Here is a 16,549-nt window from a genome sequence, read left to right as displayed (position 1 = left end):
CATACCATTTGAATAGCTTGGAGGGTGAGCCATTCCTCCTCTTGTATGCAAAACCAAGCATAAATTCCAGCACATTGTAAATACACCGACATGCTGTGTGTGTTAACTCACTTTTCAATGATTTGGGTAGCATGGGAAAGAGAAAATGCCAATAAATGGGCAGAATAAAAAGAAAGTAGTAGGAAGACCTTATCCCTTAATGCAAAGGTCACTGTTTTTCTAGATTAAAGGTATCCTTTATTTGGCGTAACAGCTAGCAAAATGGGAGAAAACATATGCAGGGATGGAATGAAAAGAAACCGTTGCAAAAGCCACGTGGTTGAGTGGAATGACATTGAAAAATGGCACAGCTGTTCTAATGTTTGCTGAAATAGTGTCCAGCTTGCAGTAAATGTTTGTAAAGTAAGTTGAAGATGTGAGTTACTGTGCAGAGCCCCATGCAGATAGCGGTCTATCCCACTTCTTATTTACAGATGTCTAAATCTTCAGAGATTTTCAAATATTGTTTGCCTGAAAAGTCAAAACAAAATCTGGTTAAACTGCCTGCTTGGCATTTGTCAGCTGGGTCTATTACAAAGCATGTCCTAACAGCTTTGCGATATGACAGTAGGGGCAAGTGAGGAAAGGCATAAGGTAAAGGAGAGAAGATCAGAGATTCACACTGATATTTTGGCATTATTACAAGTGTGCCCCACTGAAAGTAAGTTAAGGGAGAGTGGAGGAGCTCAGCTCTGTGCAGCATTATGCCCAGAGATCTTAGGAAGTGAAGCTAGGTGATAAAGTGATTATGACATATAGTTTTGGAGATTACTGAAAAATGTTAATATTATCCAGAGTTGTTTTGTATGTTAAAGCCTATCTATAGAGAACTTGAGTATTCAGTAATACAAGAATTGTCCTCACAAATCTAGTCAGTTTGAAATCATGGTCACCACCATGGGGAAGCTCACAGTGGAGTTGTTTTTGTGTAATTGTCTTAGTACAGAAGTTGGCTTTATCAGCTCCCTTGGTTTGATATGAGTAGAGAAAGAAAGTGTTTCTGAAGTAGTTGAGAAGATGCAGGAACATTTTAATGCCTGACATATTTTAAGAAGTTGTGCAGTTCTCTTGAATCATGTTTTCAATTGTGACTGATGCAAATAGACGCGAAGCAGGTGTCTCATGCAGTAACAAGCCTGTCTTATTTGGAAGTTTTGGCTTTAGAGCCTATATGCAATAAAATGCCTGTATCTTCCTTGTTAGAAAAGTGCAGAACTAGCAAGAAAACCTACTACAACGTGTCCCTAGTAGCATCACAATAATGAAATAGTATTGTTTCCTCTCACTGGTATCATATACCTAAAAAGAAACATCCTCTCTGTTAATAAACTCTTTTTCCTTCCTCCTGCCCCAGTCAATTATCACTGCTTGGAATTTAAGATAATTTCTGATCTCCTGTCTAGACAGTGGGTTTTATTTTTCTGATGTGCAAGAAGTTTTCTGGCACTTCTGTGTGCTGTTTTGCCTGCAGTCACAAGTTGTGCTGTGTTGACAAGGGAAGTGTGTTGAGCTTGCCGCTGAAGTCTCTGAGACTGTAGCTGTACTGGCTGATGCTGCAGAGGATACGGAGGAGAGGGGGGCAGGTGTCTATGCTGCATTGGGCGTAATCTATTCCCAGATCATGGCCCTTCGCAGTTGGAGGGGGACTGTTTCAGGGAGATTGTGGCTGTTCTCCCCTCATAGGTAGAAATCCTTGCATAACCCTCAGTAACGAGCCACGTGAGTTGTGATTCCCAAGAGCTAAGAGGCCGTGATTGGAGCTCAGCTGTGGGCAGCCCCTACAGGAAGAAGAGTGGATGAAGATAGAAAAACCGTGCTGATGCAGAATTAGAGTTGGCGAGTCAGATTTCAAAGTCCGTCTGGTCTGGACCCAGTGTCCAAGAGTAGTCTTTAGCACAACTGAAGGAGAAAGGTAAATACAGTGTGATCTTTCCCCCGAAGCAGCCTCCTAGCAATTGCTTGTGATGTGATTTCCAGAGCTGGAGGTTGTGCCTGAATGACTGTATTTACTGTCTGTGGATGGAGCTGTCCTCTCCACATGAGTCATGTCATGTCTTGAGCCCATTTACGCTCCTGGATTCTACAGCATTCTTAGGAACAGGTGCCACCAGTTCATCGAATGTTGCTGAGGCTCACACATTCAGAATTTTTGCAGGTTGTTTTTTATTCTCAGTCTTAGCCTCTGAGCCGTGCAATCCAATGGGAAATGTGGTTTTTGATTACAGAAAATAGAATTCTATTGCTCGACTGGCAAAGAATTGTGATTCTTAAAGGCTAAAAATATCCCAGCAATAGTATTGCTAAAATCACATGAGTATTTATGTCACACTCATGATTTTGTGCAGAACTGATTTCCAGCCAGAGTTTTTTTGGATAAAAGCAGCATGAAAGTTTTGAGAACAGACTTTGAATTCACTATTGCAGTTCACTAGGCCTTTTGCATGCAGTCAGTACACTCAAAATCATGCCATTTTTCTAGGCTGACTCTTTTGTCTGCTTTCTTATTACATATTCTTGTCTAGTTTTCTAAGTGTGTCCGCTATTTCTATGAAAGAGGTTGGTATTACAGTAAAATGCTTTGCTTTTTGGAGTCCTGGTCTGGTAGAAGACTCTGGCCATTCCAGAAGTGATAACAGACACAAACTGTTATGAGAAATTTGAGAGAGAAACTTAGAAGTTTGGAAATACTAGAATTAAAGCTGTATCCATTGCCTTCATCCACTTCCTTGTGCCTTTGTTTTATCTATGCTTTTATTATATATAATTTCCAGATTACATTGCCTCATTTTTCCTCCTGGTCCCAACTCACTTGCTGATATAGTATCAGGAGTCTTCTCAGACCCAGGCTTTCCCCAGATGTTTGCTCTTGACTTCTTCCTGGTCCGTCATTCATTTCTTCTGCTTCTCAATTGCATTTTTTTTCTCTTTGTGTGATTTGGGCAGCAAGTGACTATGGAGGCCAAGACGACAGAGACAGCTTGCTTGTCTCTCTTCTTGTGCCCAGAGCCACAGCCATGTCCAGCAGCCAAGAAGGGAGTCATAGCAAGGAAAGTCCTGAGCAAGCCCAAGAAGCCCCAAAATGGAGCAAGATCAAGGCAGGCAGAATCTGTAGAGGTTTCTCTCCCAAAGCCTAATAAATCTTTAGTGGGATATTTTCAAAGGCTTTTCACGTTGCCAAATTTGGATGCAAAAAGCACATCCCTGTTCCCAGGGTGACACCAGATTTCCAGTTCCCTTTCCAGAGCATGGAGGCGTGAGAGAGTCTCCAAAAAATAATTGTTAGAATTTGTTTTTACATCAACTAAACACTTTTCTCTAATTTTGTTTTGGAAAACTGCCAGATGTACCCTCTCCCACCCTCCTCATAATTTCTAAGAAAATTCTGCTGGAGGTAGACACCTGGCAAAGCAGAATTTCAGCCCAAATAGTTTAAATGTGATGAGTGTAACCAAGAACAGGGACTTCTGACGGCACATGTTAGGATATGTCTATTCAGTGCTAACAGCCTTCTGATACCCTAGTACTGTGCTATGCAGCGTATTCCATCCAGCCTGAACATAAGATCTTTTGCTAGAAAATTCATTGCTTAACACTTTGAGCAGAACAAATGGGAGATATAAAATCACTTTGTGAAGTTCAAGGAGCATCAATCCTGAGTGCAAATTGAAGAACAAGGCAAGCACTCCACAGTTTGTGCTTCAAGGTAACCCAGCCAATATGTGTCTCGTTCTTGCAAATGCCATACAGTATTTTTCACTCTCTGCTGGAAAAAACACTGCCCTAAGAAAAGCAGAATGAGGGCTGATGTTTTGAAAGGTATCCAAGAGTAACAAAACTCAACTCTCCAGGGCTGAGTTTTGCCTCTTGTGTTTCTCAACCAGGGTGGCTGAATGTGTTACAGACCTATCAGAAATTTTGCTACAAATGCACAAATATTAATCTACAGCCATTTCCTTTGCTTTCTTAAACATGAATGAGCATTTTTGTCTCTTTCTCCCCCCATAAATTGTTCATGGTCAGAGGGGGCATGTTCCGTGTCAAAGTCTTGACCGCCAGGATCAAACAAAAAACCCTTGTGAACTCAAAAGTGGAGACAAATAAATGACTATTACTTTTTTTTTTCTTTTGCCTGGAGTTAAACCTTTTCTCTGTCAACAATATTGACTTTGTTCACTTGGAAGGAAACAGAAAGAGAGAGAGAAAGGGAGATTTCTCTAGATGCTGCACAGAAAAAAACATTTTGGAAGGAGGAATGAAAAAAGACAGAGGTTACAGGAAATGGTAGACATTTTTTGTTGAATTAAACCATTAGGAGTGACCCAAAAACCAACGGGAAAGAAAGGAAACAACTGGATACATTTAGGTCACAAGAACCAGCCAAATGGGGAGCTGAAACCAATTATCATAAATGAATGTTTCTCTTTTATTCATGACCACCGTGTATGCTCCCATGATGCTCTTTGTCTTATTATAAAAACAGATGAAACTATTTCGTTTTGTTCTTATTAGCTAATGCAACTTTTGGGCAATTTATCAAACACTAACACATGTTTTGATTAATAAGCTCAGAGAATTAATCACTGCTAAAGCCCCTTAAAAACAGAGGGTGTTGGGTCCTTCTTAAATATACGTTTGTGCAGGATTATGTAACTTAAGCAGTGACATCTAGCTATGATGCATATTCATGCATTTTACACACTGCAAGATCCTTGAAACCATATGTTCACGCAAGCTGTAATTACAGTTACTTACATTTCTACAGGGCATTGCCATATACTGTAGGCTAAACAAGGCCTGCTGCCCTAGTCGTGGGTGCTGGGGAGCAGGAGGTAGTGGGGAGAGCCCTTTCCCCAGCTGGTGTCGGGATGGGGGAGCAGTATTTTGAATTTGGACTGTCACTGCTGGGCTTGAGAGGGGAAGAATCACTGTTACTGTGGACCAGGGAAGAGACTTGACTACTTCTTTGGGACTCTTTGTCCAGCCTGCTGCCCCCTTGAATCCATGGGGCATCCTGGGGAAGCAAAATGGTATTAAACCTGTCTAGAGCAGCTCTAAGCTACTTCCTCACTTCCACCAATCCAGCACAGCCTCTAATGAGCCATAACTGGCTCTTAAGTGTCCCTAACCACTTCACTGAGGTTAAAATCAATTTCTAAATAGGGAAGAGGGAAGGTGAAGGCAGCCAACACATGCTGCAGCCTTACTGAGGCACGGAGGAGCTGCATCCCTGTGAGAGGAGACAGCTGAGGGCTGGGGAAGGTGAACGCATCCCGGTGGGTCCGCATGTCCTGGTGTGTGGCTCTAGCTCTGCTGCTGGAACAGTCTGTGGGTGGTGAGACAGAGATTCAGTGCTTTCCTTTAAGACAGTCTGCTCTACAGGGAGAAGCCCTCAGTTTGAAACAGAGGAGGTTGGGGGAATATTTTCCAGCAAAGCGGTTCAGTGGTGTTGAAGGAAATGTCACGGGAGTTGGGGTGCCCTTTGCCATGGGTGGTTTTGTGTCTCTGTGGCTGGGAGGGGTGATGAGAGTTTGTCACCTAGGCATGAGCTTGGCATATAAGTATCTCACAACAGAAGCTGAACAGTAGCTTTGAAAGAGCTTGCTCTGGCCGGACGGAGGCATACTGTTAAAAGTGTGATGTGAAATACTTGAGAACATTTGTGCTGTGTTAAAAAAGTACATATATACAAATAAAACGACCCTTGTGGATTCTGACTTTACATCCCAGCTCCAGGCGAGACCAAATCTTAAAATCTTCAAATGTCACATGGGATGGAAAGTCCATTGTCTGCTATAAAAATGAACAAATGTGTCCCCAGTTTTAAAGTTCAAAGTATAATAATGCAATTCACTAAGGCTCCCCCTTAGCAGTCTGTTCTTCTCAGCAAGCCACTTACTGTGTCAACATCCAGTTGACTTCAGCAGGAGCAAAGTGTGTGTTTAAGTGCTTTTATTGACTAGGGAGGGACTTAAGCATGTGTTTAAATGCTTTCTAGAACTAAGGCATAAATGCTTGATCCTCAAAGCCCAGCAAAATAATGGCACTGGTCTTTAGTTAAGCATAAATTCTAGAGCTTACTACAGGGGTAACGGAGCGAAACTCCGTAGTATGCGTCAGAGCAGATTTTCATAACGATCCTAAAACCTCTGTATCTCTCTGTAGACTTCAATGAGATTTAGATCTTACTCTTAAAAAAGAAAAAAGAAAGGAAAAGGAAAAGAAAAGCCATTATCCTCTCTGGTCAAGGCATCCGAATAAACTGTTGCTTGCTCATGAATGGCTAGGGAATGGAATTCATGCAAGTTTGTACAGCTAATTTGTCAATCGTTCAACAAAATATGCAAAAGGATGCTGCCAGGACTGTGTCTGTGTGGAAATATTCTGGCATTTAAAAAGGAAAAAACATCCCTAGACAACACCTGCTGGCATTTTCCATAAGGACAAGATATTTTGCTATGACTCTCACATGTCTATGAATTAATGGTTTTCCTCTCAAACTAATCCTAGTGAAGCATATTTATTTTTTTAAAGCAGACATATGCCACCAAAATGTTTTTGGTGTGCATATGTGTGTTAAGAACAAGTTGGCTCTATAGGCTACATTTCTTCTGGGGAAGATAGACCACCTTTTTTTATTTCAAGTTTCCAACTGAGATAGCCAGAAAAAGAAAATTAAAAAGCAGGCTTTTCGTTTTCGTATTTCGGCAACCCTGATGTGGTTGCCGAGGCATTGCTTAGAAACACAAACATTACAGCACATATGGAAGTCTACTGCCGGGTGGAACTGAGTCCTAAAGCAACATGTTAAGTCGGAAAAATTTATGTTCATGCTAAAGCAGCAGTGTAGTAATCGGTTTCAATGGAAGCTCACTCCCTTGGATGCAAGCACAGGAATTCAGACCTGCAGTTTGGACCAACTGCATGAAAAGGAAGTTGTTTTTATCTGTGGGAGCAAATCAAGCTTGCGGCAGTTGTACCCCTACGTGCGTGTGTGTTTGTGTAGACACAGCTGTATTTGGTGTACCCAAATACATTCTAAAGGCCAGTTATTTACCCTTTGGTTGGATGTAAATGAAGTTGTCTGAGGCTTTCCTAGGATGTTGGAGGTGCAAGTTCAAACCCCTGCTTTGCCAAGAGGAGCCATTCAGCTTACTTTAGAGGATTTATCAGAGTGGCTCATTTAGGTTCCCTCTGGAATCAGGAAAAGTCAGACAAGCCTGTCCAGACTGTAGTTCATCTCACCTGTTTTAGGATGGTCTGAATCATGTCATGAAGGTGCCTTCTTCAACTGATTCGAGAGAGAGCCTGGAAAACTCATTTAGACAATACATGTCACCTTAAAGCAAACAAAGCCACATTAGATGGTTCCTCCTCTTTCATTGCCATTTGCCCAAAGCTCTTGGACATCTGGATCACTAGTTCAGTATCTAAATACCTTTGAAGAGCCTGAAATACCTCTTGTTCTTTATTATTATGTGCCTCATTTTCCTGTCTGTGAACTAGAACCTCCTTATCTGACAAGAACAATGTAAGGCTAAACACAGAAAAGACTGTGAAGTTAGGACAACTTGGGTTTTAGAATATGCATAGATAGATGGCCGGATAGATCGAATTGCCTTGAAATTTTTTCTGCTTTTCTCTACTCCTGGAGGAGACAACCAATCCACAGGCTCCCATGTTTTTGAGTCCTGGTGGGAAGTTTGTGGATGGTGTTTATTAAAAGTGAACAGCTCAGCCTGCCCTTTCTCCTTATATCCCCAAACCTCAGCGGAAGTAAATCCTTGCAATACCTGGGTTGGATGAACTGGGTAGCCTGAGTCTGGCTCTGGGCCAGCACGTATTGATGTGTATGCACCGCACACCATTACAAAGTCAGCTGTGGCCAACTGGCCTGAGATAGCACCAATTTTATACATATTTAAAGGCCAGGAGATAATTAGAACCAACCCCAAAAATGTGGGAAATGTTTTCTTTTTTCAAGCCTGGTCTTTGAAGGGCCCGAGAAGGGAAAAAGCAGTTGTGAGTCAGCTCCCAAGCCGGTCTGCACGGCACCATGAAGCCAGCTGACACCGCAGCCCCGGTGGGCCAGCTGCATGGCATGCACTGAGCAGCACCATTGCCAGCTCCACGCAGCAGGGCAACAGCACCACGGCAGAGGCAAAGGGTGTCTTGTAGCGGAGCAGGAGGTTTAGGGGGCCTAGAGCACAAATCCCTTGAATCCTGGTTTTATCAGCTCCACTGCTCAAGGAGTAGCTTGCTTTTTAAGTTGCTTATTGTTTTGGGCCTGCAGCTAATCCTCTAAGAAAGTCATTCCTATTGCTTGTGGCTAATACCCTGTCTTGTATTGAGCGTTGTATTGCAGCAGAATTGCTGCTTAGTCAGTGGTTGTTTTTCAGCCAAAGAAACATCATGGGTTCTGGATTATTATGATTTTTCTTTTTGCATTTTTTAAATCCAGAGGAATATTTAGATGTCATTTTCAATGTACAATTCCTTGATTTTGCCCAATTGAAAAAGCCACCTATTTATTTGAAAAATATTTTTGGAAGCCTGAAGATAACCACGTTGCTCCCATGGTTTAAATGTTTTATATAAAACTTGTTATTACCATAGATCAATGGGATATGTACAGAATATGTTACAATGGGGCCTGTGTTAAGGATTTGTCAAGATTTCCATTATAAACCTCTATTTTCGAGGGTTTATAACTCAGTCATAAAAATTCATTCCAAGCTAAAACTTGGCAAACAAAATGTCAACCCAGGAGAGATTTTCTTTTACCAGATTTGCTTTAATGCTTTAAACTGATTTGTCTATTTTAAAATTATACGAGTGCCCTGGTTTATAGACTTTCTGTGTATACAGGGTGCGCGTGTGCATGTGTGCTAATATAACATGCATACCAGGGCAGAAACAATGTTAAAAGCGCATTAGTGCAGCAAAGCAGAGTTCCAGAAACCCACGCAAGATTAGAACTGGGGTTGGATTTGCATTTTGTGGAATCTTAAACAGAGGGATGCCAACTTTGGGCCAAGCCTTCAACTGGTGACCTCGGTTGGCATCCACCTACACCAGCTGAGCTTCTACCCATTATGGCACAAATGCATGAAATCTCAAGGCACCTGGAAAGGCATCCATTGAAAATGAATGTCAATCTTGCCACTAACGTCAGGGATGACTTGAGTAGATCAAATACCATGTCAAAGTTCCTAGTGTGGTGAGGAGGAGATGATTAGCTGCTCTACTGTTTGGTGATGCCTGGTTCCTGGCTTCTCTAGCAGTTAAGGGGGAGAGGCTGGTGGGACCATTAGGTGCCTGTATTAGATGACTGAAGTACAGCCCTCATCTCTTCCCTGTGATTAAGGATCTGGCATCACCAGATAATGGGTGGTCTGAGTTGCTCATCACTCTTTTGGAAAGAGATGTCGTCATCAACACCTACATCTGTCTTAGGTGCCATGGTAGGTGGTCCAACCAGTGTACCAGCTTGGATTGTGACAGGCACAATCTGGCTTATCCCCTTACAACTTGAAGGCTGCAGTAGCAGCAGTGCCTAAGGGAGAACAGAACACGCAGCTGGGCTTGGAAACAGCTGGCCAACCCAAGCTGCTGAGCAGTCAGTGAGGAGGCAGAAGCACCTCAAAAGATAGTTCAGGGTTGCTCTAAGACCATAAATCTGGCCATAAAAGAGCCGTTCAATCTACTTGCCACGGAGGGAGTCTCAGGTGACCATGCTTCTTGCCTGTATGTCCCAAGACTGTAGGAGGCTTTTTGCTGGGCCAAGCTTAAGGCATGAAGTGCCAGCCCATTTTCTAGCTCTCTAGAGGAAAATGCATGGGCCTGGGCATCCCTTCCTCCTGAAATCCCAAAGCATGAGCTTCTTCCCCTGGTATGACTGGGGTGCTCATCCTCCCCAAGTGCCTCTGAGCTATGTTATGCTCTTCTCCAGCAGCTTCCTCTGGGCTGTTATGCAGTTTGCTGCCGAGTCCTGCTTGCTCACAGGCTTCCTTAATTGAGGGCAGAAGTGTGTTCCCCCATCTGCCATAAATCCAGCGTACACACAAACACACTTGTAAGATATTTAGAAAAGTTCTACTCCGTGTATCTTAAATGTATATGGSGGGGGGGGGGGGGAGGAGTAAAGAAAGCAATAAAGAGCCTACATTATACCACATGTGTGAGCAAAGAGCTGTGGTTAACTCCCTTCAGATACATTTCAACCAGGGCCCCTTTGTAACAGCCCCCAGAAGACTACTGAAAAGTCGGCATCCACAGTTTTAAATAGGTTCATTTAAAAAATAAATTGTATTAAGGTATTTTCCTCCCCTCTCCAAAAACCAAATACACAAGTGACACAAATAAGGCAAGCTGCAGCTGGCTGTGGCTTGTGCTGGATGGCCAGCATTACCCCACATGCCGGGGACATCAGCATGCAGCAGATCTGTTACGGTTAAGGTGTGTGTGGGAGGGTGGCCACAGGTATCTCTGCCTGCCCAGCAACTGAGCTGCAAAAAAAAGAAGGTAAAAGAAGGGTAATTCTGTGGTCAGTGCACTGGAGGCAACAACACTGGGTGGGTCAGTGAAAGTGTCTTGGCCAGGCTGGGTGTAAGTAAAAGCTTGATCTAAGTAAGGGAAAAAGGGGGTTGCAAGCTCCTGATGATTTTTCCTCCCAAAATATCTGTACCTGCCTCATCTTCTCACCGGTAAGAGGGATAGCAGCCTACTGTTTTCTGTGTCCTTTGTAGACATGAAGATGGTATGGGTTGTTACCTTTACTTATGATGTGTTTATATAGCATTCAGCAGCATGTATCTCTGCTCAGGGCTGGAGACTGCTGCACCACTGTTATAAACAATATTTCTGCAACACGTTCAGCTCTGAGGACACAGAAGATTAAGGGACATTAATAAGAATCAGATTGAGAATAAAGTGAGTTGACAACTTGGGTTTTGATTTTCCAAAGTGCTTTTTGGATGAAAAATAGCTTCTCTCTCCTTTTTTTTCTTTCTTTCTTTTCTTTTTTCTTTTCTTTTTTTTTAAGCTGGATGAAATTTTGCACAAAGAATGACATTATTTATTTGCATTGGCACCTTTTCCAGATCAGCCCCCAAAACACTTTAAGTCTAGGATTGTCGATTTTTCACTTGTCAAAAAACCAAAACAAACTGGAGTAGAAATGATGGGTTTGGCTTTCGCTGTGTGTGTTGTGAAAAACAAATAAACAGAACAAATATTTTTTTCTAAGTTTTTAATGGAAAATCTAATTCCTATTTTTACCACAGTTGCTAATTAAGAAAGCTAAAAGGAGGACACTATGCCCAGTGACACACAGCGTTTCCTTCTTTACTTATAGTTCATCAGACTGTTTATGAGCATGAGAAATGTACCTTAAACTGTCTCCATGTTGTTTTATTCTTAGTGAATGCCAAAGAATTAAACCATTAGATCAGCGGAGGCGAGACCTCACTTTTCTGTTGAACTCAAATGAAGTCAGAAATAAAACAGCTTCTCAGAGAACAATATATCCACAGTGGAGTGAGCTGGGTCACCTTTTGGTGGATTTAAATGAGTTCTTATTGAAAAGGGGAATAAATTTTTCACACATTCCGTTGCATTACAGAGGGGTCAGAGACTAGCATCAAGGTGAGCCTAACCTCAGGAAAGACACAAAGGGGATTTCTGAGCCGCCGGCAGAAATGTCTCTCCAGTCTGCCAGGAGCCAAAATGCTGGAAAAACAGCAGGCAGGGTCAAAATCTGGGTCCAATGAAGGACCAGTAAGAGGAGGCTGCAGAGCAGGGTCGCGCAGGGGGAAAGATAAACAGCGTCCGCTGATCGGCACGGTCAAGCTCATTATGGAGATGAGGCTGGTGGTGGGCATGAATAGGTTCAGTCAGACAGTAGGGACAGAGCTGTCCCCCTCTTACAGGAACATGGCATTATCCAGTCTTTGCTGTAAAGATCTGGTGCTCTTGAACATGATTTGTTACGATTTGGAAAAACGTGCGACCTTGGCAACTTACCAAATCCGCTTTGTCTCAGTTTTCCCACCTGCAAAAAGGGCTGTCACCCAAGGGAAAGTGCTGGACAGATTGGAGGTAAGGGAGGAGAGAGAGACAGCATCTTGGTTTATCTGAGAGCTAATCTTGATTAGTCTCAATGTGGAACCACAAATGTTAATGCAATGGATTTTTTTTGAATATATTGGTCATTACTGAATAACATGGAGCTGCCATTTGTATAGTGCTTTTCTGATCTGCAGTGTTCCTCAGAGATGTTGCTAGATATATTTAAAAAACGAACCTGCAGAAATGGATTTCACATGTGTGAGTTTACTGATACTGGAGGACTGGGGGCAGGTGGTCCCATGGTCTCTCTACTCCGCTTCGAGAGCGAAGGACTGAATTGTGATTTCACTGGCGGCTGGGAGCTGATGTACTGCTGTCCACTCCCAATGCTGGACCTGTGATGTGAGGGTGCTCCTGCTTTGCGCAGCCCAAACCCGCTCGGTTTGACCTGTCATACCTCCAGGCACTGTGGTGGGAAGCTCATCCCTCTGCTGACTGTGGTACCTTGTGGTTGAGGAGCGTTCACCTCCCTGCCCGCAGCACAGGGGCCAATGGGTGACAGAGCCATGGACGGGAGGAGGTGGGCAACCCTGCTGGAGCTCCAGGGGATGTAAGTGGGAGATAACAAGTAGTTAGTTATCTACAGGAGTAGACTAATATGCTTTTGGGGCTTGGATTCATTTTGCGTCTCATTCCTAAAATAGACACATAATTACACTAGGCTCTTCCTAGCATTAACGAGGGACAGGCACCTCCAGAGGGCAACTCATACCTCAGCTGTCTATGGCCCTTCGTTGGCTAGGAAAGGGATTAATTAGGTTCCTAATTTAGGCACCTAAGTTGAGAGCCTCACATTTGGTGTGAAGACTCTCAGTCTAGATATAAGCACTAAAAAACATGTTAAATCTTGCATATATCATACTTTGCAATAGCAAACAGAAAGGCTGACTTTTCTGGGGCAGGCAGCAGTGCAAAAGAGCTGTCCTCTCCCTGTCTTGTAGCACGTCTTCTAGGATAAATTGGGGGTCTGTGGAGGTGAGTGCTGCTGATCCGAATTCCCCATTCAAGGATCTGGTTCCTTTTCTATTCTAACATTATTTAAAAGGAGGGGGGGAGCAGTGGGAAGACAAGGAAAATATTTGTGTAAGAAAACTACACTTTAAAAGACAGCTTAAAACTGGGATTAATAAGTCTGCTTTTATGGAAGCATTTCTACATGTTGTAAAACATTTTTAAAAACATTGTAAAAACTACAGAGTTTCACATTAAATATGGCTGATTTTCTTTATAGAGCTGACCTGCTTCCCAGAGGTGATGTATACACACCATATGACACAGGGGTTGCTAGGGTAGGCAGTGTTTTTACATTGATTACTGTAGTAAATAATAATGTAAAACCATGTATAAATAGGGAGTTCAATCCAGAGCTGCCCCTGGGGTCTGCTGTTCTTTACACATGGCCCATTTTTCATCACTTGTGTGATTATTTTATTTTATTTTTTTGGAGGAGGAGTGAAAGGGGGAGGGAATGTGCTGTGGGTTTTTTTTTTTTTTTTTTTTTTTCAGCTCAAAAGAACATCTCCTCTTGGGTCAGTTGTTGAGCAGAGGCCAAAATACTGGTTAATGCTACAGGGAAATTGTTTCCTTGCTAGTTCACAAAAGTATATAGGAAAGCAACAAGAAGGATCTGAGGTTTAGAAAGGTAGAAAAGAGGCTTGGTTGAAGAAGCAGGCTCTGTAGTTTAGAGTTTGAGGGAGACGTGAATATTCTTTAAATATCCCCAAAGAGCAGAAAGCTGTGCTCCCTGCCTGCTGTGGGTAGCTAACGAAGTGGGGGGCTCAAACTGTGGAAAAGCAGTTTCATACTCATCAGAGAAGCTTTTTAGCCATGAGGACAGTGAAGCGCTGGAAGCGGGTGCGGGTATTGCACCTTGCAGAGTCGAGCCCCATCACCATGACATTGCCAAGAGGAGCTCTAGGCAGGCAGAATAATTTCAGCTCCCGTTTGATGGAGACACAATTAATTGCCCCTTAAAAATACACTCGGACAGTATTACCGACCTAAGGCAGGGCTTGTCCCAGCTGGAGAGAGGTGGAGTGGAGACCAGGGCCTTCCCGGCTGGTCTAATAGCCTCCGTCCCCGGTGAAATTATTGGCCACCACTTAGCGCAATTTGTTTCATTTTGCAATTATTCTTCAGGGGAATTTTTATAAGCTCCTGTAATAAGTCACTTCTACTGGGTTCCGGAGAGGAAGTGAACTCCATTAGAGGCAGAGAAATTACCCCAGCCTCCCCTCCAGGTTTGTTCATGGTCTTAGCAAAGTGCTTTATGTAGTCCCCTGCATATATATGTGTGTGTGTGTGTGTGTGAAGGAGGACTATATGGAACACTGCATGTGTGTGTGCATGCGTGTATGCTTATATTGTCTCACTTCTTTATATATATGTCTATGCGTATGTTTGCCTTCTACTGAACTTCAGGTGGAAGTAGAGATCATCAGGTTTTGGGGCTGAGGAGCACAAAGTATAACTGAGATCCCTAATATTGCTGCTGCCAAGAGATATTTCTTCAGAAACCAGTTGCTCACGCTTGTTGTCTTTCCTTGAAGGTCCCATGGACAGGATTTCTAATGATTCAAGGAAGATGTGAGACTTGAGTTCTTGTAGCAGTGGAGGTTGCAGCTCTTTTTTGCTCTGTGATGTGTTCACCACCAGCCTTCTGCTTCCTTGAATCCAACCCTGGGTCTGTGGTCTGGTGCTGCCCACCTACCCCATCCCCATGGGTACATAACTCAGGTCCAAGCCTTACAATTTCTTCTTGCAGAGCTGGAGGTGCTTAAGCACAGGTGCTCGGGTTTCCAGATTGATGGCCATGGCTGAGCTGCTGCTCCATGGGTTTGCTGACAGCGCCGAGCGCCGTGTTGTGAGCTGACTTTCCTGGGGGAGGTCTTCGGAGTACTGTGGGATTCTTGCGGGTCTGGTGGGGAGCGTCGATGTTTAACAGATTTTGTAGGCGACCGTTCTCTCAGACTTTTCGATACGGCTAAAAAGGTCAGCCTCAGTTGGCGCTGCGTGGATGCAACTCAGGCCCAGGCAATTTGCGTGCCGTGAACAACGCGCTGCACCGTTTCCGCATAAGCGAAAACAACGCGCGTGCACACACACAGTAAACATGTCACCCTGTTTCCATACAGGCACAAAACAATGCGTGGCGTATATAACCACACACACGGAGGCGCACACACGCTCTCCTTCCAGATTCCAACAGAGCTGCAATTTTTAACTATCTAAATTAAAAACAGATATGATCCTCCAGTTGGGAGCTGCCAGGAACTCTCCCCCCCACCCCCAACTCTTCTTTCCCAAATGCATTGGGAAAAAACATGCAGTCCTCCAGAGGGGCGAATGGTTTCTCAGCGTGCAGCGGGGTTGGGGATGGGGGCGGGAGGGAGGCAGGAGGACACGGGGAGGAGAGGGAAGGGGAACCAGGGGGACGCGCAGAATTAATTTCTAGTGACAGAAGAATCGGCAGCTTAAGTTAATAAAGCCGAGGCCGAGGAGAACTATTCGGCGAGCGCGGAGGAAGTCAGGGATTAGGGAGAAAATAGGAGCCCAGCAGCAGGAAATAGCATGGCAGCGGAGCGGCGCGGGAGGGAGAGCGGAGGGCGGGCGGGCGGCCGAGAGCGAGCCGCCCGAGCCAAAGGCCCGTCCCGAAACGCGGCGACCTGCTTTAGGAGCCGGTTTGCCGGCTGGGGGACGTCGCTTGGGTTTTGAGGAGTGTTCGTCAGAAATTAAAAAAAAATAGTAATAAAAAAAGATGAAGAAAGGCGTCGGGGCCGCCGAGCAGCGGTTCCCGCGGCTGCTGTCGGCCGGCCGGGAGGCCCGGGCAGCCCCTCGGAGCGGCAGCCTGGGGCGCCGCGCGCGTTGCCGCCTCGATGACTTTTTGCAACTGTCGGAGAAGCTTAGCAGATAAGCGCACGACAGTTTTTATTATTCTAAGCGGCAGAAGCCTCGTCTTAGCGAGCAGTAACAAATACGGACGTTCACGACCAGGATTAGAACAAACTGCACTGGTGGGCAAGGGCCAAAGGCAGCGCTGAACTGCAGTGTAACCCAAAACCTCCGCAGCTGTTTTCATTTTCCTCCCTTCAACACAGTCCCTGTGTGGTACTTCAGGGAGAATTATGAAAGTGGCGTGTAATTCAGAGAAGTAATGTTTTTTTTTTTTCCCCCTCTCTCTCTTTTTCTTGGAGTAATGAAAATTGCTGTGGTCGATCATTTTTGATTCAAGGGAAATATCGGGCGCTATTTTCTGCGTGCGAGTTAGATAACGACAGATCGGCCGCAGCGCCGCGTTTGGAAGGGCCTGCTGCTCTCGCCGCCGTCCCTCGCCCCAGCCCCTGCGCGGGGACAGGCGGGCAGCGTTTTCCCCCGAACGTGCTAA

This window comes from Rhea americana, unplaced genomic scaffold (assembly GCF_003343005.1).
Source record: "Rhea americana isolate MKP2758 unplaced genomic scaffold, rheAme1 scaffold_27, whole genome shotgun sequence".
Taxonomy (NCBI): domain Eukaryota; kingdom Metazoa; phylum Chordata; class Aves; order Rheiformes; family Rheidae; genus Rhea; species Rhea americana.
The sequence above is the reverse complement of the archived record's forward strand: the minus strand, read 5'-3'. Positions refer to the sequence as shown.